Genomic DNA, 6,000 nt, shown 5'->3' with positions numbered 1-6,000 from the left:
TCTCACAGGGAATGCTCAAAGCAACGACTGTAAGAAGAGGCTCTATTCTTGTACTTAAGGCGGCATTGTGCCTTTTGTATTTATTTCCGATGTGACTTCTGTGTTTCATCGTCAATGTGAAGGTCCAAGGAATACATTGAACCTGCAGTGGTGTACCGGAAACTAATACTGGTCTCACAGGAAAGGATCAAAGCACAGACTCTAAGAAGACTCACTCTTCTTGCACTTAAGGCGGCATTGTGCCTTTTGTATTTAATTCCGATTTAATTTCGGTGTTTCGTCTTCAATGTGTATGTCGAAGGAATACATTGAACCTGCAGTGGGGTATCGGAAACTAATACTGGTCTCACAGGGAATGCTCATAGCACAGACTGTAAGAAGAGTCTCTATTCGTGTATTTAAGGCGGCATTGTGCCTTTTGTATTTAATTCCGATGCGATATCTGTATTTCATCGTCAATGTGAAGGTCCAAGGAATATATTGAACCTGCAGTGGTGTATCGGAAACTAATACTGGTCTCACAGTGAATGCTCAAATCACCGACTGTAAGATGAGTCTCTAATCTTGTACTTACGGCGGCATTGTGCCTTTTGTATTTAATTCCGATGCGATTTCTGTGTTTGATAGTCAATGTGAAAGTCGAAGGAATACATTGAACCTGCAGTGGTGAATCGGAAACTAAAACTGGTCTCACAGGAAAGAATCAAAGCACAGACTCTAAGAAGTCTCACTCATCTTGCAGTTAAGGCGCCATTGTTCTTTTGTATTTAATTCCGATGTAATTTCAGAGTTTCATCCTCATTGAGTATGTCCAAGGAATACATTGAACCTGGATTGGTCTATCGGAAACTAATACTGGTCTCACAGGATATGCTCAAAGCACCGACTATAAGAAGAGTCTCTATTCTTGTACGTAAGGTGGCATTGTGCCTTTTGTATTTAATTCCGATGCGATTTCTGTGTTTCATCGTCAATGTGTATGTCCAAGGAATACATTGAACCTGCAGTGGTGTATCAGAAACTAATTCTGGTCTCACAGGGAATGCTCAAAGCACCGACTGTAAGAAGAGTCTCTATTCTTGTACTTAAGGCAGCATTGTGCCTTTTGTATTTAATTCCGATGCGAATTCTGTGTTTCATCGTCAATGTGAAGGTCCAAGGAATACATTGCACCTGCAATGGTGTATCGGAAACAATTACTGGTCTCACAGGATGGATCAAAGCACAGACTCTAAGAAGTCTCATTCTTCTTGCACTTAAGGCGGCATTGTGCCTTTTGTATTTAATTCCGATGTAATTTCAGTGTTTCATCGTCAATGTGTATGTCCTAGGAATACATGGAATCTGCAGTGGTGTATCGGAAGCTAATACTGGTCTCACAGGGAATGCTCAAAGCACCGATGTAAGAAGACTCTCTATTCTTGTACTTGAGGCGGCATTGTGTCTTTTGTATTTAATTCCGATGCGATTTCTGTGTTTCATCGTCAATGTGAAGGTCCAAGAAAAACATAGACTCGGCAGTGGTGTATGGGAAACTAATACTGGTCTCACAGGGAATGCTCAAAGCACCGACTGTAAGAAGAGTCTCTATTCTTGTACGTAAGGCGGCATTGTGCCTTTTGTATTTAATTCCGATGCGATTTCTGTGTTTCATCGTCAATGTGTATGTCCAAGGAATACACTGAACCTGCAGTGGTGTATCGGAAACTAATACTGGTCTCACAGGGAATGCTCAAAGGACCGACTGTAAGAAGAGTCTCTATCCTTGTAGTTAAGGCGGAATTGTGCCTTTTGCATTTAATTCCGATGCGATTTCTGTGTTTCATCGTCAATGGGAAGTTCCAAGGAATACATTGTACCTGCTGTGGTGTATCAGAATCCAATACTAGTCTCACAGGGAATGCTCAAAGCACCGACTGTAAGAAGAGTCTCTATTCTTGTACTTATTGCGGCATTGTGCCTTTTCTATTTAGTTCCGATTCGATTACTGTGTTTCATCGTCAATGCGAAGGCCCAAGGGATACATTGAACCTGCAGTGGTGTATCGGAAACTAATACTGGTCTCACAGGAAAGGATCAAAGCACAGACTCTAAGAAGTCTCACTCATCTTGCCGTTAAGGCGGCATTGTACCTTTTGTATTTAATTCCGATGTAATTTCAGAGTTTCATCGTCAATGAGTATGTCCAATTAATACATTGAACCTGGAGTGGTGTATCGGAAACTAATACTGGTCTCACAGGGAATGCTCAAAGCACCGACTGTAAGAAGAGTCTCTATTCTTGTACTGAAGGCGGCATTATGCCTTTAGTATTTAATACCGATGCGAATTCTGTGTTTCATCGTGAATGTGAAGGTCCAAGGAATACATTGAACCTGCAGTGGTGTATCAGAAACTAATACTGGTCTCACAGTGAATGCTCAAACACCGACTGTAAGAAGAGTCTCTAATCTTGCACTAATATCGGCATTGTACCTTTTTTATTAAATTCCGATGCAATATCTGAGTTTCATCGTCAATGTGTATGTCCTAGGAATACATGGAATCTGCAGTGGTGTATCGGAAGCTAATACTGGTCTCACAGGGAATGCTCAAAGCACCGACTGTAAGAAGAGTCTCTATTCTTGTACTTAAGGCGGCATTGTGTCTTTTGTATTTAATTCCGATGCGATTTCTGTGTTTCATCGTCAATGTGAAGGTCCAAGGAATACATAGACTCTGCAGTGGTGTATGGGAAACTAATACTGGTCTCACAGGGAATGCTCAAAGTACCGACTGTAAGAGGACTCTCTATTCTTGTACTTAAGGCAGGATTGTGCCTTTTGTATTTAATTCCAATGCTATTTCTGTGTTTCATCCTCGTTGTGAAGGTACAAGGAATACATTGTACCTGCAGTGGTGCATCGGAAACCAATACTGGTCTCAAAGGGAATGTTCAAAGCTCCGACTGTAAGGAGAGTCTCTATTCTTGTACTTAAGGCGGCATTGTGCCTTTTGTATTTAATTCCGATGTAATTTCAGTGTTTCATCGTCAATGTGTATGTCTAAGGAATACATTGAAGCTGCAGTGGTGTATCGGAAACTAATACTGGTCTCACAGGGAATGCTCAAATTACCGACTGTAAAAAGAGTCTCTATTCTTGTACTTAAGGCGGCATTGTGCCTTTTGTATTTAATTCCGATGTGACTTCTGTGTTTCATCGTCAATGTTAAGGTCCAAGGAATACATTGAACCTGCAGTGGTGATTCGGAAACTAATACTGGTCTCACAGGAAAAGATCAAAGCACAGACTCAAAGAAGTCTCACTTTTCTTGTACTTAAGGCGACATTGTGAATTTTGTATTTAATTCCGATGTAATTTCAGTATTTCATCGTCAATGTGTAAGTCTAAGGAATACATTGAAGCTGCAGTGGTGCAACGGAAACTAATACTGGTCTCAAAGGGAATGCTCAAAGCACCGACTGTAAGAAGAGACTTTATTCTTGAACTGAAGGCGGCATTGTGCCTTTTGCATTTAATTCCGATGCGTTTCTGTGTTTCATCGTCAATGTGAAGGTCCAAGGAATACATTGAACCTGCTGTGGTTTTACGGAAACTAATACTGGTCTCACAGGGAATGCTCAAACACCGACTGTAAGAAGAGTCTCTATTCTTGTACTTAAGGCGGCATTGTGCCTTTTGTATTTAATTCCGATGCGATTTCTGTGTTTCATCGTCAATGTGAAGGTCCAAGGATTACACTGAACCGGCTATGGTGTATCGGAAGCTACTACTGGTCTCATAGGGAATGCTCAAAGAACCGACTGTAAGAAGAGTCTCTATTCTTATACTTAAAGCCGCATTGTGTCTTTTGTATTTCATTCCGTTGCGATATCTGTGTTTCATCGTCAATGTGAAGGTCCAAGGAATACATTGAACCTGCAGTGGTGTATCGGAAACTAATACTGGTCTCACAGGGAATGCTCAAAGCACAGACTGTAAGAAGGGTCTCTATTCTTGTACTTATTGCGGCATTGTGCCTTTTGTATTTAGTTCCACTGCGATTTCTGTGTTTCTTCGTTAATGCAAAGGTCCAAGGAATACATTGAACCTGCAGTGGTTTATCGGAAACTAATATTGGTCTCACAGGGAATGCTCAAAGCATCGACTGTAGGAAGAGTCTCAATTCTTGTACTTAAAGCGGCATTGTGCCTTTTGTATTTAATTCCGATGCGATTTCTGTGTTTCATCGTCAATGGGAAGTTCCAAGCAATACATTGTATCTGCTGTGGTGTATCGGAAACCAATACTGGTCTCACAGGGAATGCTCAAAGTACCGACTGTAAGAAGGGTCTCTATTCTTGTACTTATTGCGGCATTGTGCATTTTGTATTTAATTCCGATGCGATTTCTGTGTTTCATCGTGAATTTGAAGGTCCAAGGAATACATTGTACCTGCAGTGGTGTATCGGAAACTAATACTGGCCTCACAGGGAATGCTCAAAGCACCGACTGTAAGAAGAGTCTCTATTCATGCACTTATGGCGGCATTGTGCATTTTGTATTTAATTCCGATGTAATTTCAGTGTTTCATCGTCAATGTGTATGTCTAAGGAATACATTGAACCTGCAGTGGTGTATCGGAAACTAATACTGGTCTCACAGGGAATGCTCAAAGCACCGACTGTAAGAAGAGTCTCTATTCTTGTACGTAAGGCGGCATTGTGCCTTTTGTATTTAATTCAAATGCGATTACTGTGTTTCATCGTCAATGCGTATGTCCAAGGAATACATTTAACCTGCAGTGGTATATCAGAAACTAATACTGGTCTCACAGGGAATGCTCAAAGCACCGACTGTAAGAAGAGTCTCTATTCTTGTACTTACGGCGGCATTGTGCCTTTTGTATTTATTTCCGATGTGACTTCTGAGTTTCATCGTCAATGTGAAGGTCCAAGGAATACATTAAACCTGCAGTGGTGTACCGTAAACTAATACTGGTCTCACAGGAAAGGATCAAAGCACAGACTCTAAGAAGTCTCACTCTTCTTGCACTTAAGGCGGGATTGTGCCTTTTGTATTTAATTCCGATGTAATTTCGGTGTTTCGTCTTCAATGTGTATGTCGAAGGAATACATTGAACCTGCAGTGGTGTATAGGAAACTAATACTGGTCTCACAGGGAATGCTCATAGCACCGACTGTAAGAAGAGTCTCTATTCGTGTACTTAAGGCGGCATTGTGCCTTTGTATTTAATTCCGATGCGATATCTGTATTTCATCGTCAACGTGAAGGTCCAAGGAATATATTGAACCTGCAGTGGTGTATCGGAATCTAATACTGGTCTCACAGTGAATGCTCAAATCACCGACTGTAAGATGAGTCTCTAATCTTGTACTTAAGGCGGCATTGTGCCTTTTGTATTTAATTCCGATGCGATATCTGTGTTTGATAGTCAATGTGAAGGTCGAAGGAATACATTGAACCTGCAGTGGTGAATCGGAAACTAAAACTGGGATCACAGAAAAGGATCAAAGCACAGACTCTAAGAAGTCTCACTCATCTTGCAGTTAAGGCGCCATTGTTCCTTCTGTGTTTAATTCCGATGTAATTTCAGTGTTTCATCGTCATTGAGTATGTCCATGGAATACATTGATCCTGGAGTGGTCTATCGGAAACTAATACTTGTCTCACAGGAAATGCTCAAAGCACCGACTATAAGAAGAGTCTCTATTCTTGTACGTAAGGCGGCATTGTGCCTCTTGTATTTAATTCCGATGCGATTTCTGTGTTTCATCGTCAATGTGTATGTCCAAGGAATACATTGAACCTGCAGTGGTGTATCAGAAACTAATTCTGGTCTCACAGGGAATGCTCAAAGCACCGACTGTAAGAAGAGTCTCTATTCTTGTACTTAAGGCAGGATTGTGCCTTTTATATTTAATTCCAATGCGATTTCTGTGTTTCATCGTCGATGTGAAGGTACAAGGAATACATTGTACCTGCAGTGGTGTATCGG

Source organism: Schistocerca americana, unplaced genomic scaffold (assembly GCF_021461395.2).
Source record: "Schistocerca americana isolate TAMUIC-IGC-003095 unplaced genomic scaffold, iqSchAmer2.1 HiC_scaffold_13, whole genome shotgun sequence".
Lineage (NCBI taxonomy): Eukaryota > Metazoa > Arthropoda > Insecta > Orthoptera > Acrididae > Schistocerca > Schistocerca americana.
The sequence above is the reverse complement of the archived record's forward strand: the minus strand, read 5'-3'. Positions refer to the sequence as shown.